The 27,047-nt window shown below is 40.4% G+C and overlaps 1 protein-coding gene across 3 annotated transcripts in view; it reads left to right on the plus strand.

Moving 5' to 3' along the window:
• The window catches only part of DEPTOR (DEP domain containing MTOR interacting protein), a 192,153-nt gene extending 165,383 nt beyond the window's left edge, over positions 1 to 26,770 (plus strand). The window contains exons 9-12 of one of the 3 annotated variants that reach the window (XR_009536496.1): positions 5,837 to 6,808; positions 6,881 to 7,048; positions 24,555 to 24,659; positions 24,998 to 26,770. The gene's annotated coding sequence lies outside the window, so the exon portion shown is untranslated. Of the gene's footprint in view, positions 1 to 5,836; positions 6,809 to 6,880; positions 7,049 to 24,551 lie in introns of all 3 variants that reach the window. The other 2 variants (XR_009536495.1, XR_009536494.1) reach the window with 2 other exon arrangements.
• Positions 26,771 to 27,047: the final 277 nt, after the last annotated feature.

The raw sequence follows: 27,047 nt of genomic DNA on the forward strand, positions 1-27,047 counted from the left end.
AATGAAGTGAACTTACCCCAAAAAGGCATTGGCAGAACCATAAGGGCAGTGGGCACCATGAGTTTAGAGGGGGAGTCGGGAACAGAAAGACAAGTGAGGACTCCCTAGAAGAGGGTTCAGAAAGAGGACGCTAGAGGCAGACTTCCCTTCCATCACAGCTTGGCTAAGCTCCCAAATCTACCGCCACTGGCTCCTGTTTCAGCTTGTTGTTGGAAAGCACCACCGTTGATGATAAAACTTGGAACAGAGACGCTACCTTCTGCCACCCTGGGATGGTCCTCTCCACCTTGCAGAGGATCGCATGGTGGCTAAAACTCAGCAGCAGTCTGCTTTCTCCCTGCCCAGCCCTTCCCTGGGAAAAAAAAAGGAGTGGATAAGTGTGTGAAAGGCTGCCTGGGTGACTGTGGGCTCCCACCCAAAGAAGCCACTCGGCACAGCAGCTGGGTGGAGAGCGAGGCCCAATGGGATACTATTTCGCAATGGATCCCTCACCACAGTGAGGAACACGGTGTTTACTGGAGAGAGCTCTTCACCCCAAGGTCCCTCTGTGCCTTCCAGAAAACTGCAGCCTGAACTCTAATAAATAACCGAGGGCTCAGCCCAAGCCCTTGGAGCGGATGGGGCTACCCTTGCCACAGTGCTGAACAACAGGAATGTTGCCAGTAAGCCCTGCCCTTTGGAACCAGTCAGTAAGGCTGAAAACGCTGGAAGCTGGACACACTTGTTGGGACTCCACATTCTAAATGGGAGATTCCACGTGGGCTATTAATAGGTGAATTCTCTCCTGCTGAGCTTAAAGTATCTGGGTCAGTCACAGGAAATTCTTGGAACTAACCAGTATGTGAATAAACAAACAAGCATGGACATCTGGTTCAGAAGTAGCTAATGAAATATGTCATAGCTCAGCTTGTTCTAGAGTTCAGGGTAATGAAACAAATTAATAGTTGATATCATCATTTCAGTGCTGGTCTATGGTCAGTGTACCTATTGGTGGTCCCATTTTGTTCATTTGATTTTTTCAAATGTTTCGTCTCTCTTTATTCACTGTTCAAGACAGACTATTTCTTTTTCGATGTTTAATTCAAATATGGAGTGGTTGCTGCAGACCCCTTCCAGACTGAGGCACTCAGTCGCCCAGCTGCTGGGAGTGCAGGTGGCCAGTAACCCTCAGCTGAGCCCCTTTCTGGTCCAGCTAGAGAGTATGAGTAGAAAAGTGGTTACCAGGGGTTGCGGATGGGGAAATATTAAGAGGTTGGTACAATAGTACAAGCTTTCAGTTATAAGATGAATAAGGTCTGGGACTACCCTGGCGGTCCAGTGGTTAAGACTCTGTGCTTCCACTGCAGTGGGTGGGGATTCGATCCCTGGTTAGGGAACTGAGATCCCACATGCCAAGGCGAGGCCAAAACAAATAAAAAATAAGGTCTGAGGATCTAATGTATAACGTGGTGACTAAAATTGATAACACTGTATTGTATAATTGAAATTTGCTAAGAGAGCAGAACTTAAATGTTCTCACCAAACACAAAAATTTTAAAGGGTTAAAAAAAAAGAGAGAGAGAGAGCTGCCTCATCCAAGGTCATGGCCCTTTCCTTGGAGACAGTCCATATCTTTAAAGAAAGGACTGATGGGACTTCCCTGGTGGTCCAGTGATTAAGACTCTGTGCTTCCACTGCAGGGGCCACGGGTTCGATCCTTGGTCGGGAAACTAAGATCCCACATGCCACAGGGTGCGGCAAAAGAAAAACAAAAAAAGAAAGGACTGACATACTGAACAGAAAATTCACAAAGACTTGAAGGGACACTGCTCAAAAGACAATATGTGGTTAGTTTGAGTGTATAAAGGCCTGACTCTCGCACTCCCAATTTGATGTCTCTGAAGGACGACCCTAATTCCAGAACTCCCTGTGGGACTGGCCAAGGATGGCTTTCCCAGTCACCTGCTCTCCCTGTTCAGTGAAGTCTTGACTCTCACAGGTATTGTTCCTGAGAGCTCCCACCCAATAAACTTTTTGCATATAAATCTCCATCTTGGAGTTTGTTTCCAGATAACCTGACCCCTGATAACGTAAAACACAGATACAGACAAGTGCATTGACCATAACTGTACAACTTGACGAATTTTTACAAAATGAGCACACCTGTATAACTGGCACCCAAATGAAGAAACATCCAGGGTGGACAAACAGGTCCTACTATATAGCACAGGGAACTATATTCAATGTCCTGGGCTAAACCATAATGGAGAAGTATTTAAAAAAGAATGTATATATGTATAACTGGGTCTCTTTGCTGTACAGCAGAAATTAACACAACATTGTAAATCAACTATACTTCAATTAAAAAAAGTAAGAAAAAAAAGAAAGAGAGACATCCCACATGCTCTCTTCCCATCACTAAGGGTCACCATTATTATCACTTCCAATAGCATAGATTTGTCTCTTTTAGGGCTCTATTGAAACGGTGTCATATAGTGTATACTCTTTTTGTGTCAAGTTTCTATTGCTCAACATTTTGTGAGATTCACTCATGGTGTTGCATGAGGTTGTGCATAATTCATTCCTGTTGCTATACAGTCTCCCAGTGTGACAAGATAATGCCATTGATTTATCTACTCTGTGGTTGATGGGCATTTGGGTAGTGCCAGTTTGAGGCAGTTATGAATAGCACTGCGAAGAACATTCTAGAATAGGTCTTTGGCAGGGCATGAATGCTGATTGCTGTAGGGAATTTAAAATACTTAGTTTTAGTAGATATTACCAAACACATTACCACTTTCCAAAGTGGCTGTACCAAGTTATACTGCCACTTGCAGACCATGAACATTAAAACCAATACTTGGTGTTTTCCATCCTGAGCCATTGGGGTGGTGAGTATATTGTGGTTTTAATTTGCATTTCTCTGGAGGCCAATGAAGCTGAGCACGTTTTCATATGTTTTTGGCCATTTGGATATTCTCCTTTGAGAACGTTCAAGTCTTTGCCCATTTTCTGTTGGGTTATCAAGACGATTCTTTCTTTACTGTTGGCTGTTGGGAAACCCTACAGAGATCATCTCTGGTATAGAGGGAAAGAGGAATGGTATTTTGTCCAAGGACAAAGCATGCAGGAAAATATGCAGGAGATGATAAACACGGGCTTCAAAGTTGCTGGAAAAGGGAAGTAGAAATGAGATTCATCCACAGCAGCAAAGCCATAGACTCATGTGGAGAAACGTAAATTGAGATGGCGTCCAGGAAGCCATGGACACAGATGGGGTCCAGCTGTGGGATGCAGGGAAGCCAAAGTAGTGGCTTTGGGTGGGTACCAGCAAGAATCACAGGAGTCCACTCAACTGATAGGACTCTCAATACATAAGAAACGTTATTCACGATTGCCAGAATAGTTAGAAAAGGCTGTGGTTCCCGGGGGGCATCCAAACAGAGGTTAGAACGAAACAGAATGGTTATTGTTAGACTTGTATATCCAGGCAGAGTCACGAGATCATTAAGTGGGTAGCACGGTTTTAGAGCAGAAGAGTGGGTGCACGCTTTGTTTCAGGTTCACTCAACCACCACATGTGAGAAATAACAAGGGCAGAGTGACCGAGAACACAAAAACATTATTTTCTAGGCAGCTGTGTTCCTGGGGCGTAGTCCACAACCTCAAACAGTAGGAGGGGGCCAGAGTCAGATCTACTGTGACTTTGCATCCTCTTTCTACCTGTCTAAATCAGCCCTCTCCACACCCCAGCTCTGGCGTCAGACCAGTCCTTACCTGCCCCGGGGACTTTTGAAGCTACTCTGGACCTTGTTTTTCTATCAGTTTGACCTGAAGGGGTTTCTCATGCTGATTCTTGGGTCCCGGTGGCTCACCCTAAAAACTGGGACCCTGTTTTGCCCTTTTCATACCGTTATCTGAGGACCTGTGCTCTGGTGAAGACCTTAACTGTTTTGTTAAGAATAGGTTCTCCTCAGGAACCTTTTTATTTTAGAGTTGGGGTGAAGAAAATGGATACTTTCCACAAACCTAGTCCACCCTATTGATCCTGCAGGAACCTTGTGCCTGTTAGTTACTAGATAAGGACTGCAGAAAAAAATTACTTTCATTCATTGATTCAGTGATCCTTTTTTTTCTTAACATCTCTATTGGAGTATAATTGCTTTACAATGGTGTGTTAGTTTCTGCTTTATAGCAAAGTGAATCAACTATACATATATCCTTTTTTGTGCATCTGAAGAATAGGGAAGCTCAGACTCCTTTCTCTCAGTGTTTAACCTTCTTTTATGTTTTTGTTGTTTAATAGGAAGAATTCATTGAAAAACTCTAAGCACAGTTTCTACAACAGGGGTTCTCAACTGGGATTGATTTTGCCCCCAGGGGACATTCATCAATGTCTGGAAGCACACTTGGAGCATCTAGTGGGTAGCATCCCTGGGTGCTGCTAGACATCCTACAGTGCACAGGACAGCCCTCACAACAAAGAATCATCTGACTCCAAAGTTTAATAGTGCTACAGTTGAGAAACCTTGTTCTGCTCTTTCCAAGGCCAGGAATTGCTTTTTGTGTTGTGGTTATTCCAAACCAAATTCTTTGGCATTATATTTACTACAAATATCAATAACTTATTAGCACTTACTATGAGATGTGCATTGTGCTAGGACCTTTGCATTTATTATCTCATTTACTTATCAGGAAAATAGGACATACATAATATTATTGTCATTTTACACATAAGGAAACAGGTTCAAAGAGATTAAATAATGTCCCCAAGGTTATATAGCTCATAAGTGGCAGAGCCGGCATTTGAAACCAGGTTTGACAAAGCCTAGGCCTTTTACCAACTTACTTGACTAGTTATTGTAATAATTTCATTACTTGACATTTTTATGAGGTTTTGTAGTTTTAAAGCACTTTCGCAAGATCAGCCCCAAAGCAGGGTTTCGTGGTAAAGCACCAGCTTGAAGTCTAACATGTGTTTGAGTCCTAGTCCTTTGCTCACCTCGTGACCTCAGAGAATGACTTGACTTCTTTCGGCCTCTGAATTCTCATCTCTAAAATGAGAGCATGGAACTAGATGATTTTTCAGGGTCCTTCCACTGCTACTCTTTTTTTTTTTTTTTTTTTTTTTTGCGGTTCGCGGGCCTCTCCCGTTGCGGAGCGCAGGCTCCGGACGCGCAGGCTTAGCGGCCATGGCTCACGGGCCCAGCCGCTCCGCGGCTTGTGGGATCTTCCTGGACCGGGGCACAAACCCGTATTCACCGCATTGGCAGGCGGACTCTCAACCACTGCGCCACCAGGGAAGCCCCAGTGCTAATCTTTTTACCGAGAGATGATATAAGGTAAAACTGCAATCTGTATCATTGGCTAGCAAACTTCTTGATTATAATGTATAGTAAGAGATTCATTTTGCATCATGACTCAGCACACACACACACACACACACACACACACACACACACACACACACACACACACACAATTGAAATATAAGTTCTACAGAGCATACGGAAGCTGCCAGACCCACCGGGTTTTGCTGTAGTCATACACAATCTCCAAATCTCAAAGCAGCCAGCGTTTTGTCTGGCTCACAAGGTGGTTGGGGGCACAGCTCCACCTTGTCCTTCCAGGACTCAGGCTGATGGCGCAGCCTCCATCTCAAAGGTCACCAGTTTTTAATTTTTTTTCCTTTTATTTTATTTTTTAATTTTTATTTTATATTGGACTATAGTTGATTAATAATGTTGTATTAGTTTCAGGTGTACAGCAAAGTGATTCAGTTATACATACACATATCTATTCTTTTCCTTTTTCTTTTTCATTTTTCTATTCTTTTTCAAATTCTTTTCCCATTTAGGTTATTACAGAATATTGAGCAGAGTTCCCTGTGCTATACAGTAGGTCCTTGAGAGCCTGCATACCGCAAACTGCAGAGCCCACACGCCCTGGAGCCCGCGCGCCACAACTAGAGAGAAGCCTGCGCACCACAATGAAGAGCCCGTGCTGCAACGAAAGATCCCACATGCCTCAAAGAAGAACCCACGTGCTGCAACTAAGACCCGATGCAGCCAAAAAAAAGAAAAATAGAAGAAAAAAAAAAAGACTGGCTTATATCCAGTTGGAAGTGAAACAGTTAAGAGTAAATCCTAGTTTTAGCCAATCAGGTTATTTTACTGGTTTTACACAGGAAATGTCATAGTGTCCATGTTTCTGCTTAAAGAGAAAACAAAACCAATCAGAACGTTGCTTTATTTTAACACAATTAGTCAGGCTCTCATCACAGGAAGCAAACTCTAATCACTCTAATCACCCACTGATACAGCAGGAACAGATTATTGATCTGGCTGAAGAGGGGCAGACCCGCAGTGACTGAACTGAGCAGGTATCCAGAGTGCTGCAGTATTTAGCAAACAAAGAAAAGCCACCCCTTGGATCATGGATGTTATGGTTAGGAAACCCCCAGTACCTCGGACATTATGAAACAACAACTGAGTTTGTAGGAAACAGACTGAACCCACACCCTAGAATGAGAATTATTTACATTCTACAATTAACATTCTATAATTATATGGCTCAAACTCCATATATGGCTCTCACAACAGTGAGAAGCCCGCGTAACACAAAAAAAAAAAAAAGAAAGAAAGAAAGAAAAGGAGTCCTCAAATCTGGAAGCTTCTCCCACCCAGCCTATAGCCTGGGGTTGTCTTTGTGCTCACAGCTTCCCAGTGAGTCAGAAGATATCTGAATGCTTGGATCTGCCTGACGTTTTGCTGTTTATTTAGGACAAGACCAAGCCAAGAGTCACATCATTTAAAACACGTGAAAAGAGGTAAGTAATTTGTCTCCTATTAAAAAGGTGAGAAGCATTGACAAGATTAACAGAGGCCCCTCCCTTCTGCAGAATCCAGCCCACAAACTGGGTGGAGAGTTGGACGTGAACTGTGAAGAGAGCGAGAGGGAAGGGCGGGTCTCGGACTTGGCGGATTTCGGTTGGGTGTGGATTCTGTGTTTGCGAGAGAAGATGCAGCAGGGTCTTTCTGCAATGAGAAGCCCCATAACAGAAATTAAGGTAGGTCCTGGTCCATAGACTTTTTTTTTTTTTTTTTGCGGTACGCGGGCCTCTCACCGCTGTGGCCTCTCCCGTTGCGGAGCACAGGCTCCGGACGCGCAGGCTCAGCGGCCATGGCGCACGGGCCCAGCCGCTCCGCGGCGTGTGGGATCTTCCCGGACCGGGGCAAGAACCCGTGTCCCCTGCATCGGTAGGCGGACTCTCAACCACTGCGCCACCAGGGAAGCCCATAGACCTTTTTTTTTTTATTCAAGAGAACCTCAAATGCCCGACTGACAGGTGGTTGATGGACACGTGTGGAGAGGCACAGCCTAAGACAAGAGTGAACGGTGAGGCTACCACTAGTGTAGAAGGCATGCTCCTCCTAAAGCATTCAGCTAACATCTTTAGTTGTTTTAAAACAACATAGAACAAAATCACTGCCCCAACAAAACACCTCTGCAGGCCCCACGCTCCCCTCGACCCACACGTTAATAAATCCTGATTGAAAGGGTCAGAAGCTGGTGGAGCGGTGCCTCTGCCTATTCTAAAGGTTGCAAATTTGCCATTCAATGTTCTTTTCACTTTGCCACTTCAGCCTTGCTTATAAGGACAGCCTTACTCAGATGATTTACCCAAGAACGTGGTGATAATTCTTTCTGGAGACAAGGGTAGAATGGATCGTATTAATTACATCCAGGTGTGGTTATTTACTATGTTAGAGTTTAGAATCTATACCAGTAAACATAAAGATGATTTTGCATCCATCAGTACTATCTGGTTATGGAAATGTGTTGATTTCCAGAGTTATTTAAACTTTATCTCTTTAAGCAAACGAAAGCCATCAAGCCAATAATAATAAGTAACATTTATCCTTCTATGAGTCACACGCTATATACTTTGCATGGAATACCTCATTGTCTCATTTAATGCTTGCAACAACCCTCCAACGTAGGTATTGTTATTAATTTCATTTTACAAATAAGAATGCCGCCCAGGACAGAGAGGTTATGCGACTTTTCCAAAGTCACACAGTAAGTGGCAGAGATGGAATTTGAACCTGGGGGTGTGGCCAAGTTACCATCCATAATTCTAACTAATTAACTAACAGTAAACCTCTTGTCCTTCCATGGACTCCACGAATTCTCTTGAATTCTTTCGTAGGCCAGTGGAGGGAGATACTGCAGAGCCTTAGACCTGCAGCCATCTTTACTCCCACTGCCTGGCAGAAAGAGAGTTTCATGAGGCGTGTTCCTTGCAACGCCTTGACCCCTATTTCTTCCTGGAGCATCGTTATCTCTGTTGAAGTTCCTCAGAGCAATGGCGAGGGTCTCGGAGTAAGGGCCTAACTGCATACTTACTGCCAATTGGAGCGTGTGAGAGAATGTCCATGTTGTGCGTGGACAGGTAGATGAAAATCCTATGAGCGTGAAAGCCTGATGCATCCCAGGTGAGTGAGCTAGGACTGGATGGCTGTTCCCCAGGGCTAAGACTTCCAAAACTGGGGAGACCACTTGGCTTCCTTTTGACTTCCCAGGTAGCATGCCAGATACGGAAGGCATGCCCCCTTGAGGAGTGAAAATGTTTTGGGGTGCAGAAGCTTGGGAATGCTTGGGAAAATGTTCGGGGTGCACCTGCTGGGAATTAACAAAGAGAGATTTTTTTTTTAGTTCAATGCCGGTCAAGATGTTTTCTGCTTCAGTACCACGGGGACTTGGTATCAGGTCCCTAGAGAAATAAGGACATAAAGGGATTGTTAATGAATCAGATAGCAAAGAAGAGCTAGGCTGATACGCAGCCTTAGGAAAGGGAGGGAGTGAAGCTGTCTTGCTTGTGATGGAATAAAAGAGTTTGACCCAGGTGGGATAACATTTCAATATCTTCAGCCGTTAACAGGCTGTAGCTGTTGCAGTTTGTAAACTGCTTTCTCTCGGCCTGGATAGGGTCTGGGTTCCTCCTTGGCTGTCTTAGTCTCACTTTGGCTCTGTCTGGCCCAACAGATCACCTGAGTTTCTGCCACATCTCCCACCTAAGCCCTCTGGGCCTGCCTATCCATTGCCCATCCACCGTCAGGCTCTGCCCCGTGGCAGCCTCATCCTCTGCCACAGGGCGTTGGGTAGGTTTGCAGGTTCTGCTGCCTTCCAAGGTCTCTTGGAGCTTCAGGGACTCCTGGGCCCTGGGACTGAGAGCTGCCTGGAGAACCTCAAAGTCAAGGCCTCCCTCTACTAACTGCACCGACCACCAGGTTGCCAGAGTGGCTGTCACTTTTCAGAGTCTTAACTGAGAAGGAAGGTAGAAATCTCTCTTCCTATTGGCTTTCTTCTCCAGGTTTTAGGCTTTCTCCTGGAGAGGGGAAGTCAGGACACACTCTGAGCACTGCATTCTCCATCGTTCTTCTCTGACCTCTGTGATTTAAGGGAACTTAAAGTGACTCACTGAATAACCTCTTTGGACTTTAGTTTCCTCATTTGGTCCATTCTCACTTTCTTCTTCCCATAATCCCATCAGTTACAAGAGGTGAGCTTTTCTTATTTCCCTGACATTGCAGCCACCTTGAAACATGGAGCAAGAAGTCTTTTTTTTTTTTTTTGGCCCTCCCACACCCATGTGGCTTTTGGGATCTTAGTTTCCCGAGAGCCCGGGGCCATTGGCAGTGAAAGCGCAGAGTCCTAACCACAGGACAACCAGGGAATTCCCAAGGAGCAGGAAGTCTTGTGTCCCAGCTGTCATGGGCAGAAAGGGTGGCTTTTCTATACTAGGAAGAACCCTTTGAATTAGTCCACTAGGCTTAACCTTGATGTAGTAAAAAGACTCCACAGCTAAAAGCTACTGCAAACCCTCATTATATCTCCCCATAAAGCCTGATTTTATTGTCTTTCTAAAGAGGGCAAATACACTCTATCACCCTGAGGCTTAATAATGGCTCCTTCTCAGAGGCGAGAGAGTGCAATAAAACATAATTCAAGGGCGAAATTACAATGCACAGCGCTAACATTTCCAAACCACATTTTTAAAACTATCACCATCTAACCATTCCCTCAAGGCCTCCTTTATATTGAAGATCAGCACATATTAAATTGGAAGCATATTTCTGCTCTGCAAATTGATTCATGTTTCACTCAGGTTAAACTACTCATCTTCAGTAACAGGTGTCAGGCACCTACACCCTAATCCGTGTCCACAGTAAATGGAGATCTTATCCGAGGGTCTTTTGGTGAGAAGTTAACCATTTCCAGCACACAGCAAGTGCTCTTTCATCCAGGAGACCATTTGAGACGATACAGAGTGGAAAACCACTCAATCTGCAGTTGGGAAACATAAGCTGTGGTCCTTGTTTTGCCACTCTTGACCTCTGTGATATAAGGGAATTTAAAGCGACTCCTGTAATAATCTCTTTGACCTTTCGTTTCCTCCTTTGATAAGACGCTCTCTTTAAGGACCATTCTCAATATTTATATTGTTACTAAAAAACAAAACAAAACAAAAAACCTTCAGCATTCTTCATTTATAATGTTATGGAATGCTGCCCCCTTGTGTTTTCTCGGGGTTCATCTAGTTTTACAAAATTTAAATACATTCTTCATTTTAAATTGATTAAAATTCTTCATTTAAAAATTGATCTGTTATGCTCAACTCCCACTGAATCAAATATTCCTGATACTTGGTTTAAAAAATAAAGTAAAAGAAGTTCCCTTGGGACTTCTCTGGTGGCTCAGTGATTAAGAATCTGCCTGCCAATGCAGGGAACACAGGTTCGAGCCCTGGTCCGGGAAGATCCCACATGCTGTGGAGCACAACTAAGCCTGTGCACCACAACTACTGAGCCTGTACTCTAGAGACCGTCAGCCACGACTACTGAGCCTGCGTGCCACAACTACTGAAGCCAGTGCACTTACAGCCCGTGCTCTGCAGAAAGAGAAGCCACCGCAATGAGAAGCCCGCGCACCGCAATGAAGAGTAGAGCCTGCTCGCCCCAACTAGAGAAAGCCCGCAGGCAGCCGCGAGGACCCGACGTAGCCAAAGATAAATGAATAAAAATAAATTTAAAAATTCTAAAGTTAAAAAGAAGTTCCCTTGTAAATGCCAATCCCATTCCATTAAATCGGTCATCCTTTCTTATTTGGAATGCTGAAGATACTCAGATGAAGAATTGTGTTATAACTCATCTGTCACTTGGGAAATTGTGGAAAATTTGTTTTTGGGAAATTGTGGAAAACATTGTCCAAACAAATTCCAGTGCCTAGGATCACTTAAGGACTTTAAAATGACTTCCACTGTGCAGTTCCCTCAGTCAGATTCAGTACAAATTATATTTTTAAAATAAATGTTCTAATAGAATTAGAATATACATACACAAAGTGCACAAACCATAAGTGTACAGCTCAGTACATTATCAAAAAATGAACCCAACACCTATAACCAAAACCGGAGTCAGGAAATGGAACATTACCAGAGCCCCAGAAGCCTCCCTAGGTGCCCCTCCTAATCACTACTCTGTCCTTTCTTTCCAAAGGTAACCACTGTCTTGACTTCTAATACCATAGGTTCATGAGGTGAGGGTGAGGGAAGCAGTCTATATCTTGATCTGGGTTAGATGTGTAGGGTGATGTCACATTTTATATATTACATATGTAAGAATACATTGAGACATCATACACAAAAATAAACTCAAAACGGCTTAAAGACTTAAGTATAAGACATGACACCATAAAACTCCTAGAAGAGAACATAGGCAAAACATTTGCTGACATAAATCGAAGTAATTCTTTCTTAGATCAGTCTCCCAAGGCAAAAGAAATAAAAGCAAAAATAAACAAATGGGACCTAATCAAACTTAGAAGTTTTTGCACAGCAAAGGAAACCATAAACAAAATGAAAAGACAACCTATGGACTAGGAGAAAATATTTGCAAATGATGTGACAAACAAGGGCTTAATTTCCAAAATATACAAACAGCTCATGCAGCTCAATACCAAAAAAAAAAAAAAGCAACCTAATCAAAAAATGGGCAGAAGACCTAAATAGACATTTCTCCAAAGAAGGCATACATGTAGCCAACAGGCATGTGAAAAAATGCTTAGCATTGCTAATTATTAGAGAAATGGAAATCAAAACTACAATGAGGTATCATCTCACACCGGTCAGAATGGCCAACATCAAAAAGTCTACAAATAACAAATCCTGGAGAGGTTGTGGTGAAAAGGAAAAACTTCTACACTGTTGGTGGGAATATAAATTGGTGCAGCCACTATGGAGAATAGTATGGAGGTTCCTTAAAAAACTAAAAATAGAGTTACCATATGATCCAGCAATCCCACTCTTGGGCATATAGCCAGAAAAAATGAAAACTCTAATTCAAAAAGATACATGTACACCAATGTACGTAGCAGCATTATTTACAATTGCCAAGACTTGGAAGCAACCTAAATGTCCATCAACAGATGAATGGATAAAGAAGATGTGAGATACACACACACACACACACACACACACACACACACACGAAGGAATATTACTTGGCCGTAAAAAAGAATGAAATATTGCCATTTGCAGCAACATGGATGGACCTAGAGATTTTCATGCTAAGTGAAGTAAGTCAGAGAAAGACAAATACCATATGATACAACTTATATGTGGAATCTAAAAAAAATGATAAAAATGAATGTATTTACAAAACAGAAAAAGACTCATAAACATAGAAAACAAATCTATGGTTACCAAAGGGGAAAGGAGAGGGGAGGGATAAATTAGGAGTTTGGGATTAACAGATATACACTGCCATATATAAAAAGATAAACAACAAGGACCTACTATATACCACAGGGAACTATATTCAGTATCTTATAATAACCTATAATGGAAAAGAATCTGAAAAAGAATATATATAACTGAATCATTTTGCTGTATACCTGAAACTAACACCACATTGTAAATCAACTATACTTTTATTTTTTTAAAATCAAAGAAAAAAATACATTGAGCTCTATACTTAAGTTTGTGTATTTTGCTGCATACAAATTACACCTCAGTAATTAATTCCAGCTTTTCTAGTTGGTTCTCAATGGTAGAGCTGACTCAAAATAACCTTATTTTTATGTTAACACCTTACCTAACTGTAGTATGATTATCAAAACCAGGAAATTAAAATCGTTACTATGCTATTAACTAAAATGTAGACCTTATTCCAATATCATCAGTTTTTCAACTGTTGTCCTTTTTGTGTTCCAGGATCCTATCCAGGATCCCGAATTATATTTAGCAGTTATTTCTCCTTCATCCACTCCAATCTGTGACAGTTCTGACTGGAAGCTTCTCTTTCAGACACACAAATACAATCACACCTGAAGTTTCATGATGTTTAACAGCTTCTTATAGATTGGACCCTAGATTTCCACCATTTCACTAGGTCTTCTCTTCAAGACCTACTTTGTTCCAATATAGTAATGCACTGTCACCAAGGACATGTGGCCTTGTCCCCAGGTCTAATTGCTTCTCTCAAGGAGTAGCTGTGTCAGGTCAGGCTGACTCCACTCACCTCCTGGAATTTTTGTAAAACTTGTCTCTCTCATGAGCTTAGAAATTCAAGAGACATCTTTACTGTCACTTCAAGGCTGGATTAATGGTGGCACTGATGGTGGTGCAGCTAGCTACACCACCACTTACCTTTATCAACTTCTTTGATGTGTGCCAGGATGTGATGAGCTTGGGATGGCTTAGACGTCATTATTGTAGCCAGAAATTGTCCAGTTGTGTATGGCCAGGTTAAATAGGATAGTGGGAAGAACATACAGGTGTGTGTGAGAGAGAATGGCAAATGTAGAGCAGGAAGGAGGGTTTTCACTCCAAAACAGTATTAGGATCTTAATGCTTGCTTCAGGCTCTCTTTCCTAGAGAACCTTGTCTAACACAAGCGATTTATTTAAAATAATACTAGCTCATGTCTCAAAATGAACCTATGTTGTGTCTGGCCCTGAGTCAAGCCCTTTCACTGGATTATTGAATACAAACTTCCCAATAGTCCAATAAAATGGCATTATCTTGCAGATGAGGTAACTATCACCCAGAGAAGTTAGGTAACTTCTTTAAAGATCACACAGTAAGTAGGATGCTTTGTTTTAGGAGCATGCTGTTATTCTAACCAACTTTATATAGAATTACCTGGAGAACTTGCTTCCCATAGCACCACAATATTAATGACTTGGACATGCAATGCCTGTATTATTCATGCAAAAAGGATTCTACCCAAGCAATTAAAGACAGAATACTTAATTGAAAAGGTTGAGAAGGTTTTGTCTGAATGAGGAGCTTATTAAAAATGTGTTTAAACATAAAACAAACTCTCTTTTTGTGGTAATGGTGTAGAAAATAAACCCATGAAAATTTAAGAGCTAATTTTGGGAAAAAAATTGCTTGAAGCAGCTTGTGTAAGTGATGTAGGTAGGTTTTGATCCATCATTGGGTTGTGAAATATATTGAGTGGGTTGAAACCAGTGCCAAAAGAAAAGAAAAGAAAAGAAAAATCTTATAAAAAAGAATAGGATAGAATAGGAATGATCTATTTACACATAGTAAAAGTGTGTATTGTTTTGTGAAGCTTTTCTTTGTAAATGTGTGTTAGAGTGTATGTGTGTGTGATGTAATTTTTTTCCATTGCGGTGAAAAAGGTTTTTAAAACACTGATATATTTGGTGACAGTATCACGTAGTTTAAAAAACAGAACAAAATGTTTCTGGAGTCAAAGACATGTAGGTTCAAATGATTTACCCAACTATAATTTTAGTAAGAATTTAAGTCCAATCTGCTTGCTTTCCTGCTGCTCTTCAATGGAGAGTATTGTAGAAAACATTTAGAGTCTCCTGAATTTTCTTTTCATGAGTAAGACCATGTCTCTTAATGCTTACAAAACATCACTGAAATGCACTTCTTAGAGGCTGTGTTCCAAACTTACTTCTACCCATGATGGGCTGGACCCCACAGACCTTTGCACCTGGTTCTTACATATCATCCATCATGCCATCTTTCTCACTCTCTCCACACCTGGGAGAATCTTAAGGTTGTTGAGGGACTTGGGCTAGTACTTGACTCAGATTCTGACATATCTTTGGTACAGAAAATGTTTATTCTCAGAATCATTTCTTCCCAGATGATTCATTCCTGAGACCAAACAAAGCATCCAAGTTTTTAGGGACATTCTTGGGCAGGAGAAGACCAGGAGGTCATCTAGTCATGGTGAAATGGAAAACAATTAAACTGGGGAGGAATCTGAACTCCGTTTTGGCAGTACCCTCTATTTTTCCAGGCTCACTGCCCAAGCATAGATTCACTCGGCCTTTAACAGCCATCTACATGACACAGTAGGAATCATTTCATGAAGAAGTGGGGGCTGGAAAAGACCTAGCTTAATATCAAACCAGATAGTCTGAGGATGGGAAGGAGACTCAACTTCTTAATGTTTCCACAACCCTTGTGTTTACAACTAGATTCCTCTTCCCTGGAATTTTAACTTCTACTCTTGGAGCAGAGAACATTTTTAAATGCTTTCACACTAGAAAAGATCCACCTACAAATTAAAAAAAAATAATAACCTCTGTAAAAATTATAAAAGAAAGGCATAATAATTATAGAGAACATTAACAACAGAGAGAAGCAAAAGAAGAAAATTTACATTATCTCACCACTCATGGAAAGCTGTGGTTTACACCTTGGAATATATTCTTCCAGACTTTTTTTTCATGCATATAAAATACAAGTCGTTTGTTTTGCTGTTATGATTGTCATTTAAACATCACATACAGCCATGATAATTCCTTAGGATAATTTCTACAAGTGTAATTACTGTATTTCCTGAGTCAAAGAGTACACACATTTTGAAGGTCCTCTGTCTCAGAACTAGTTTTCATATACGTTCCTAGCCGTCCTCTCCCCTCTAACTTTTATATGCAACCTGTTGAGATTCACAGCACTGCTGTTGTTGTTCTGTTGTAGTCTATAATATCCCCTTTTGCTGAGGAATTATTTGGTGAAAGACAATGTCTGGTCATTTCCCCGAAGGGTAGCAGAATATGCCTTCCCAAATATGCCACTTTAGTATAAAAGATTCTTTTGAACTGAAGGCAAATGAGAAGAAGCAGGTACAAGAAAAACTCTCTGCCTTTCCCTTATTTGCTTAAGAGCACAATATAAATTTATAAAGGTGTTCCTCCCCGCTCCTCTTTTCCATAAAGGGCAGAAGTTAATCACCAGAGACAACTCTAGTCCCTTGTGAGCTTACGAGGTGGCACCATAGGAATCTGCCTAACAAGCCTTGCTAAACTTACCATTTACCTACCGTAAGTTAGTGGCCTCATATATTTCTCTTCCCACAGTTTGCCACCCCTAGAAGCTCAAAGTCTTTTTTCTTTGTTTTATCACTTCTCTAAAAATGTATTGTTCTTTTGGTAAGATGCTCTGTAAGACCAAGTTCTAACCATCCCTTTGAGTTACTCATCACTGGGTATTCCCATGTGTATGCACAATGCACATGTTAGTAAACTTCTGTTTGTTTTTTTCTCGTTAATCTGGTTTTTGTTAGAGCCCCAACTGGAGAACCTAAGATAGATAGCTGGTCTAGAGTCCTCCTCTTGTCCCCCAAAATGCAAAATTTTTAATCTGTATGTTATACAATTAAAATGAGCTCAAGAAAGAACTTTGATACATCTTAGATATAAATATTGTGAACTGACATTAATTGGTACAACTGTTGAGATGTACAAGTATAACCAGAAAGCACAGGGCAGTTAGCTTTTTATGGATAAAACGTGACCAATGGCAGTAGGGTTACAGGGGAGCTTATCTTCTTAGAGGTATCTCTGTAAGGCAACATTGCAGGAAAAAAAAAAAGTTACAAGATAGGAGAGGCAATTGGTTTACATTTTCAAACTTATCAAATTTCACATGAGAAATCCAACTCATTAGACTCTAAGGTTTAGTTCAAATGTTACTTCCTTAGTGGAGCCTTCTGTATTAGGGTGCAGAGAAGCAGAACCATTAGGAGATAAACATAGTTGTAATAATGAAACAGTCTTTGTAACACGATGTCTGGATAGAGTGTACCATTTTGCACACACCAGTATTCTTGTACATTGGTCAGCAATGTATAAGAATACTAGTTACCCTATAGCTTTGCCAACAGAATATATCATAATTATTAATTTTCGCCGCTCAGATAAGAAATGGTATTTCTCCTTTTAATTTGAATTTAATTATGAGTGATGCTGAAGAGCTTTTCATAAGTATAAGGAACATTTATATCTTTTTAGGGGGCTACTTTCTGCTTCATGTTTTTTGCCCATTTAGCTAATGGGGTTTGATCAATTTCACCTTGGTGTTAAGAGTGCTTTACACGTTAGTGATATTAGTTCTTATCGGCAATATATGCCGTTAAGTATTTTCTTCCACTTTGTAATTTGCCTTTTGACTTTGCTTATAGAGTTTTGTGCCATGCAAAGCTTCTTTAAAAATATTTTTATTTTTATCTAGTTGAATTCATGAATCTTTTCTTTTGTTGTAAATTTTTAGATGTATTTAGAAAGTCTTTCTTTACAGGTTTCAAAGGAACCCACCTGTTTTCTTCTAGTAGTTTCATGGCTTCATTTTTATATTTAGAGTTCTTATCTATTTGTTGTTGTTATTGTTGTTTTTTCCTTTTGTACAGTGTGAGTTGGGGATACAATTTGATCTCTTTCTAAATGGTTTTCCAGTTATTTTGGTCCAATTTTGGTCCAGTGATCGGAGATGTCAACTTTATCACTCATTGCATTTCCATATATATTTGTACTTTCTAGTCTATTTCTCTGATTCATGTGTCTATTCATGAATTATTCCCACATCCTTGCACTTAAAATGGCTTTCTGATATATTTGATGGTCTGATAGAGATTTCTGCCTCTCCCTGTCCCTCAATGGTGCTTCTTTTTTGGTGTTTCCCTGGGTATTCTTGCATGTTTATTTTTCATGTGATTTTTAATATTAACTTATCTCATTTTAAGATAAAAGCTTTTTGGTATTTTTACAGAGGCTTTATGAAACATTTATTAAATTAACTTATGAAAAACTGACAGCTTTATGATGTTGAGTCATTTTATTCAAGAACAAGGGATGCCTGTCCATTTAAGCTCATACGTCTTCCAGGAGTGTTTTAGCATTTCCTCATGTAGATTTTCCAAATTTCATGTTAAGTTTATTTCTAAGTATTTTATCTTGTTTTTTTTGCTATTGTAAATGGGATTCACTGTCCCATTACTTTGTGTATATGAAGGATATTAATTTTGTATGTTAATTTTATACCTTGCTATCTTTAAAATTGTATGTGCTTTAGTACTTATTCTTAATTACATCTTTTGCTTTTTAAGCATTTAAAAATAACTTAGCTTATTAGTTTCACTATCTCAAGTCTTTGCAAATCTAGTTCTATCATCTTTGTTTTATTTCTGCTGGCTGTTTCTCATGGTCTATTATTCCCTATGTGTTTTGTGATTTTTTTCGACCATGTATTCATACTCCTTGGAAATCTATCTGTGAAATTATTTGAGGCCTCCATTTAGAGTGAGTTCCTCCAGAAAGGACCCCATTTGCTTCTGCTAGATGTTTAAGGACAATATCAACATGTGAGAAATTCAAAACAATTCTTAGCCTTGAGGCTTTTTTTTCAGTTTTAATATTTTTTTATTGAAGTGTAGCTGATTTACAATGTTGTGTTAATCTCTGCTGTACAGCAAAGTGATTCAGTTATATGTAACAATATATATGACTGAATATATACATTTTTTAATATTCTTTTCCATTATGTTTTATCATAGGATATTGGATATAGTTCTGTGCTATACAGTAGGATCTTGTTGTTTATCCATTCTATATCTAAAAGCTTACATCTGCTAATCCCAACCTCCCACTCCATCCCTCCCCCACCCTCCTTCCCCTTGGCAACTACCAGTCTGTTCTCTATGTTCATGATTCTGTTTCTGTTTCACAGACAGGTTCATTTGTGTCATATTTTAGATTCCACATATAAGTGATATCATATGGCATTTGTCTTTCTAATTTACTTCACTTAGTATGATAATCTCTAGTTGCATCCATGTTGCTGCAAATGGCATTATTTCATTCTATTTTATGGCTGAGTAGTATTCCATTGTATATATGTACCACATCTTCTTTATCCATTCATCTGTTGATGGACCTTTAGGTTGTTTCCATGTCTTGGCTATTGTGAATAGTGCTGCTATGAACATAGGGGTGCATGTATCTTTTTGAATTATAGTTTTGTCTGGATATATGCCCAGGAGTGGGATTGCTGGGTCATATGGTAATTCTATTTTTAGTTTTCTGAGGAACTTCCATACTGTTTTCCACAGTTAACCTTGGGGCTTTCTAATTCACACGGATAGTGTGAATTCAGGCCATAAACCTGGATGAGGGCTGTCTTAGAGCTACAATTTCTCAGGCAATATCTCTCCCCACTCATTCACCCAGTTCCAAGATTAAAAAAAAAAAAAAAAAGCCAAGCAACTCTTTACTGTCTGCTTCTGAGAGTGGGTTTATTTCTGCATCTCCTTTTCATTGATGATATAGCCATTTAGGTTCCCAGCTTTATGTGAGGGTCTCCTAGAGGAGTTCTCTCTTTGAAGGCTCTACCCTTGAGCTTGAAAGGCTGCCAAAATAGGCCAGACTCCAGGGGTTGACAGATGCTCGAGGACAAAGCATGCTTGTGTGCTTACTTACCTCTGGGTTCCTGCCTTTTATTAATTTTTGCTTTCTAAGGATTAAAAAAAATTTCTTACTGGTTTAACAGTGTATTTTAAGAGCTTTTATATAAATATGTTGTATAGTTTTCTGGGGTTTTTTAATGGAAATTTGTTAAGAATATGTAGGCTGTCTCACCTCTATCGGCCTTGGAGGTTTAAGGTGATTTTTAAAACATTCAATACATTTAAAATTAACTAAAATTATGATATAGATAACTATTTATACACATGGAAAGATGGTGATGTGATGGTCAGTAAGAAGAAAAAGTTACAAATTTTAAAAGGTATGAGCTCGTCATAAAATATTCACAGAGATCCCTATATACAGAGGAAATAGTTTTAAACCTAGTGGCTATTAACAGTGGCTGTTTCTAGGAGGTTGAATATTGGGTGATTCTTTTTTCTTTTATTTTTCCTTTTGTAATTTTTCATAATGAACATGAATTATTTAGATAAAAGTATTTTTTAAAACTATTTTTAAAATTATATAAATCTGAATGGAAATATTTCAAAAGTAAGTAGGAATGGTGTTAAGTTTTTCAAAGCCCTTTGAATATCTTTAATAATTTATCAGCTTTGATTTAAAGCCTCTCTCTTTCTCTCTCCCTCTCTCTTTCTCTACACACACACACACACACACGTTTTTTTGTCGTATGGGCAAAATCACTAGGGTATATAGGCTTCTATCTTCTGTAGAGCTATTTGGTCTCTAGGAATGAAAGACTTTCCCCCAAATGAAGCTGTTGGTAGAAAGGGAGCTGACAAGGGTAGTTCTCCTTCAGTGGAATCTTCCAAAAGTTTGGTGGAGTTTGAGGAGGTGAAATGACTTAGATAATGTCTTCCCTGGAAGCATAAAATAGAGGAGCTAATTCCCCAAACGCTTTCCAGCGGATGAGTCTATCATTTTGTATGAATGTTTCCTGGCTGGAATGATTTACCATTTTTTTCCCCTACTACCTCATTTAACTAACTCCAGATGAAGAATCTTACAGCTTTCAACTCTTTTAGAATCTGTCTTGTTAATGGATCTTTCTAGAATTGACTAGAAAAGTGTATAGAGAGAAATTTAGTATGGAAATCAGTAGACCATGAGCTCCAGGGACACTGTAACAGACCCTTTTCTGGGCAAGCGTGCAAGAAAGTGCCATTCCAACAAGACCAACTGTACATAAAAGCAGCGGCTGTCATACATGACAAAGTTTGGGAAAACAAAAAGAATACACTTGAAACTCCAGGAAAATTCCACTTGCATGCATCATAAAATTAGGAAAAAAGGGGAAACTGTGGAAGGTCAGCCAAGTCAACTGTTTTCTTTCACATAGCCCCGCAGACCTGGGGATGACCAACAGTCATTTTAATTGTGAAGTTCAAATGTATAAAATATATTCATAAAATTTAAAGGGGGGCTTCCCTGGTGGCGCAGTGGTTAAGAATCCGCCTGCCAATGCAGGGGACGCGGGTTCAAGCCCTGGTCCGGGAAGATCCCACATGCCGTGGAGCAACTAAGCCCGTGCGCCACAAGTACTGAGCCTGCGCTCTAGAGCCCACGAGCCACAACTACTGAGCCTGTGTGCTACAACTACTGAAGCCCGTGCGCCTAGAGCCCATGCTCCGCAACGAGAAGCCAACGCAATGAGAAGCCCACACACAGCAACAAAGAGTAGCCCCCACTCAGCGCAACTAGAGAAAGCCCGCGCGCCCAGCCACAAAGACCCAACGCAGTCAAAAATAAATAAATAAATTTATATAAAAAAATTTTTTTAAGGGAACTCCTTTCTGAAAAATATTTCGAGTTAACAGAATTTCAGAGCCTCCCCAACAGAATTTTTACTTCCTCTCTATGTGGTTGAGTTTAAGTACTAAATAAAATTACTGAAAGCTCTTACAGTGTTACAAATGAATATACATTGTATACCAGGAGTAAATCTACTTCTTTCAAAGATCAGATGGATAGTTTATTTTGATCATTGATTTGAAATCTCTTCGATGAAAATGCATTTTTGTCCTGTGTTGTAAGAAAAGGTTTTGAAATCGTGTTCAATTCTCTCATCACAGGTTGTCATAAATTACTTCGTTATCACAAGTGCTGATAGATCAGACTTGGCAAGTTCACTGCACAGGAGGTTTGGAATAAGCTGAAGGTTTGTCAGGATGTCTCCCCAGTTTAAGACAGGGTCCCTGTGCAGATACCTCCTCGAAGCAAGGAATATATCTAACCTTTATGTTCCTGGACCCTCCTCTGGGTTTCTAAATGGAAGTGTTTCATGGTGTTTGAGGAGATCAAGCGAATTAAATATGCAGCAAGTCAAACCCCATCCTGAAGAGGTAATGCTTCCTGGGAATCTGCCATGAACTACAAGAAACCTTTTTCTTATTTGATTTCTTCATGCTTCCATTTGTTTCTCTAAATGGATGACACTGTGTGTTCTTGCTATAACCAGAGTTGTGTGGTGAAGATCATGCATGATAGCTTATTTTAGGAAGCTTTGAGAGCAAAGTGGCTATCCCGTAAACATTCTTCTTCTCCCCCTCAAAAACAAGATTTTCACACAGTATTGTGAAGCAATTATACTCCAGTAAAGATCTGTTAAAACAACAACAACAACAAGATTTTCGGATGAGGGAAGCAAATGAGAAAGACAGAACTGGATGTTTGAATGATTCTTCTGGACGTGAAATCTGACTAGATCCCTCTTGTGTTTTGAGCTCCCCTTCTCAAGCAGAGTAAAATCCAGTCTTTGCCTGAAGGCTTCACTGTATCTGGACCCAGAGACCTCTCTGATCTCATCCCTCACTGTGCTGTCTTGCTCATTTCTCTTATGCCTCACAGGCCTCCTTGCAGTTCCTCCGTCCTCAGAGACTTTGCATTTGTGGTTCTCCCTGCCCTTCTTCCAGTGAATTCCACCACTGGCTCTCTGCCCTCATTCAGTCTCTGCTCAAATGTCGTCTCTGGGGACTCATCCCTGACCTCCCCACCTAAAACAGCAGTTCGTCCTCTTCCACCTCCTCGTCTTATTCTTCTATCACTTACCAATGATGTTTTCTGTCTCTCTCTCTCCATGAGTAAGTTCCAAGTAGTTCCTGCTTGAATAAGTATTTGCTGACTGAATGAATATGGACTGCTGACTAAACGGATGGCTCCGGGGATTCTGTCACCTTAATCACACAGCCAGCATGTGCTACACATATGGATTTAGGTGGATGACTTAAAACTGATGATAGCCACATGGGAAGAATTGAGGAGGCATAACTGATGAACTGTATTCAATTCAATGTAGCAAACATTTATCCAGCCCCTATTATGAGTAAGGCCATATGCGGGGGGTTGATATTGGCACATCTGCTTCTCTGAAGAAGCCTTATAATTGATTTTTACAAAGAAGAGCCAAAGCAGAAAGGCTTCCTCAGACAGTTGGGACCCCCCCTGCTTCTGATTCTTTTTTTTTTTTTTTTGTTTGGTTGCCTGGGGTCTTAGTTGCGGCAGGTAGACTCCTTAGTTGCGGCATGCATGTGGGATCTAGTTCCCTGACCAGGGATCGAACTCAGACCCCCTGCATTGGGAGCATGGAGTCTTAACCACTGTGCCACCAGGGAAGTCCCACCCCCTTCTGATTCTTGTTGAAATAAATTTAAATTGACAAGCCTTTGTCAAATCCCTACTACAGTCAAGGGACTAGGCTGCTGATTAATCCCACTGATGGGCTTCATAAGGGTGTTGATCCTTCACCTTCAAATAATGGCAAATCTGATACTCAGAAAAAATAATTCAGAAGAGCAATACAGCATAAGATTATAGACTTTGGAGAGCTGTATTAACCCGAGTACTTCTAGAAGTGCAAATGTTAAAGCTATTAAAGTTCTACCAGAATCGTGCACCAACACTGCTCATTGAGTGCATTTTTGATTGAGACAAGAAAAAAATAAATATATTACAGATTAGCCAAAAAATCCTATCTTTTCCTCATTATTTTCTGAACATTTAGGACTCACTTTTGTTTAAATGCTTATATAGTTAATTTCTGGTATATTTTATCTATATCATTTTATATGAGTAAATTTTAAATGCACACATATATGTTAGGACTTTGTTATACAAAGGATGGAATAAAAAGAGTGGAGGGTACAAAGTAGTATCTGGTACAGTTACCATCAGCTAACATGAGAACCCACTGGGTGCCTGATACTCTTCTAAGGGCTTAATGGGCTAATTAGATTGGATGAATTAATTCATTTAATAGTCACAACATGCCCATGAGGTAGGTACCCTTACCATTCCCATTTTACAACTTAGGAAACAGGAAAAAAGAGGTTCATTGACTTGTCCGAGGTTAGTAATCGTGCCAGAACTCAGTGTCAGAATCCATGCTCTTAACCCTATTATATTGCCTCCCAGGAAGCTTGCATTCTACCCTGGGCAGGTAGGAAAGAAAGGTATCAAATATTAACCAGGGGCTTCCCTGGTGGCGCAGCGGTTGAGAGTCCGCCTGCCGATGCAGGGGACGCGGGTTCGTGCCCCGGTCCGGGAAGATCCCACATGCCGCGGAGCGGCTGGGCCCGTGAGCCACGGCCGCTGAGCCTGCGCGTCCGGAGCCTGTGCTCCGCAACGGGAGACGCCACAACAGTGAGAGGCCCGCGTACCGCAAAAAAAATTAAAGAAAAATAAAAAATATTAACCAGAGTTGAGAGCAATAAAAGAGCCTTCTCGAAGTAACCTGTGCTTTTTTTTTTTTTTTTTTGCAAAAGTAGACAATAATTACTGTAAGAGCTCAAAGGAGGGAAAGGCAATTCTGCCTGCGATGGACTTCACCAAAAATCAAGAATGGCTTCTTCATCACAAAAACAATACTGGAGGTAAGAAATTAGGGAGCAATACCTTTAAATTTTTGAAGGAAAATAATTTCTAAGCTAGAATTCTATGCACAGCCAAACTAGTAATGAAATTTGAGCATAAAGACATACAAGGTCTCAAAAATGTATCGATTTCCCGCCCCCCATGCCCTTGTCTTAGGATACCACTAGAGGATGTCCTTCCTCAGAATGAGGGCATATTTATCATCATCTCATTATCTATATGAGATGATGGATGTTCACTAAACTTATTGTGGTAATCACTTCATGACATATGTAAGTCAAATCATTATGCTGTATGCCTTAAACTTATACAGTGCTGTATGTCAATTATATCTCAGTAAAACTGAAAGAAAAAAATTAAAACAACAAAAAAGAGGGAGTAAAATTCAATCTAGGAAGATGTGCAAAATTGAAAACAAGGTATCCAGCAGAGGAGAGAACCCCCAGAATAATGACTGTGGTGTAGATAATTCATAATTCAGCTGTAAAGGGCAGCCACCCAGATGGAAGCAGCAAGACTCAGGAGACAAGCTGTTTGGAGCTGTCAGCACCGTGCCTGCTGCTGTGGAACCATCTTTTAACCAGAGAAAACTCCTGGAGAAAGTATCAACCCAAACAAGGGAATATACTAAGAAAGAGGAAGGTATGATATCCAGGAAGTAGGGAAGCCAATCTTGGAGAAAGACAGAAGGAATTCCAAGTTTGGTAGAAAACAAAGGCCAGGATGACAACCGAGCAGCAGGTCTAAAGGAAAACCTGCCTGGAGAAGAGGGATGTTTAAAAATATTTTTACCTGATATCAGTGACTTTTGGACATTGCACGGAGACGTTATTGGAAGTAGTTGGAAAGATTAGCAATAAGCAAAAATCAAATAAAGCAAAGGAAAAAGCAAGACAATTATTAACTTTAGAGAAAACCTAAAAGTAGAAGTAAAAATGATCATAATACATTATGATGCTTTTATGTGAATATTTGCAAAGCATAGGAATGGAAACACTGAATATGGAGGTGAACATCATATGGGGAAGATAAAAGAGGAGAAAAGGGATGGCAGCCTGAAAGAGCTACATCCTCTTCTACCATAACAGGAAATATAGAAATGATGTTTAAAATTGATTATTAAACACATAGCAGTACCTACATTATATTGAGAAATATGGAGATTTGAAAATGTCAAAGAAAAACTGCTAAAAGAGTCAAAGGTGATTACTTCTGGTGAGCAGAAGTAATATTTTTTTAACAAGTTTTTAGTATTAAATTTTAAAATTACATATATAAATTATTTTAGTAAAATGGTATAAAAAAATTAAGTGTCCATGTGGGCTTTCACAAAAGTTTGGTATCCAAACGACTCTCAGTAAAGATTCTTCTTCTTCTGTGGTATTATTGTTATTGGAAAGAGTCTTGACTTATTGTCAGATGCTGTTGAATCTCATAATATCTGCCACTGATGCTTTCTGGGGATTTAATGCATGGGATCTCAGTTTCTTCATTTGTAAAGTGAAGGGGTTACCATATATATATATGTATATGTATATATGTATAAAATCTCTTAGGCCTGCTCCAGCCCTATTATGTTATGAACAGGACCTATTATGCAACATGCATACACTGACAGGTTGCAGTCACACATGCGAAACTTGGCTGTTTTTTTGTTTTTTGTTTTTTTTGGTACGCGGGCCTCTCTCTCACTGTTGTGGCCTCTCCCGTTGCGGAGCACACGCTCCGGATGCGCAGGCTCAGCGGCCATGGCTCACGGGCCTAGCCGCTCCGCGGCATGTGGGAATCTTCTCGGACCGGGGCACGAACCCGTGTCCCCTGCATCGGCAGGCGGACTCTCAACCACTGCGCCACCAGGGAAGCCCTTGGCTGCTTTTAAAGTCCTGACTTTGATCTACGCCATGGAGCCGAGAAGATGAGGAATGTCTTAATCACTGGTTCAAGAACATGAAAGGTGATTGTGAGACAAAGAGGGGATTCCAGCACCAGGAAGGACATTTTAAGACAATATGATTTCAACCTCTGGAATGAGTCTTACCTTGCAGAGCTGATATATTTAAAATGGGATGATGTACTTGAATGCTCTTTGTAAAGTGAAAATCCTATACAAGCATAAGCTGTATCTCTAGTATTGTTTGGAAAGGGGTCAGTGCACTCTAGTGGGGAAAGCTCTGGCCTGGGAGTTAAAACATTTGAATTCTAGTGTTGACTTTGCCATTAATCCCCCAGGTAAGTTTGACAAACTCTCTCATGTCTTTTATCGCAGCTTCAGGTTTGGTAAAATGAAGATGGACTTGGAGTTCTTCAGTTAGCAGAAAAAGAAATCAGATTTGGCAAAAATAGGGTAGCTCACAGAACTGAGACAAAAGCTTCAGGAAGGCCAGGAG

Source organism: Lagenorhynchus albirostris, chromosome 17, assembly GCF_949774975.1.
Source record: "Lagenorhynchus albirostris chromosome 17, mLagAlb1.1, whole genome shotgun sequence".
NCBI lineage: Eukaryota > Metazoa > Chordata > Mammalia > Artiodactyla > Delphinidae > Lagenorhynchus > Lagenorhynchus albirostris.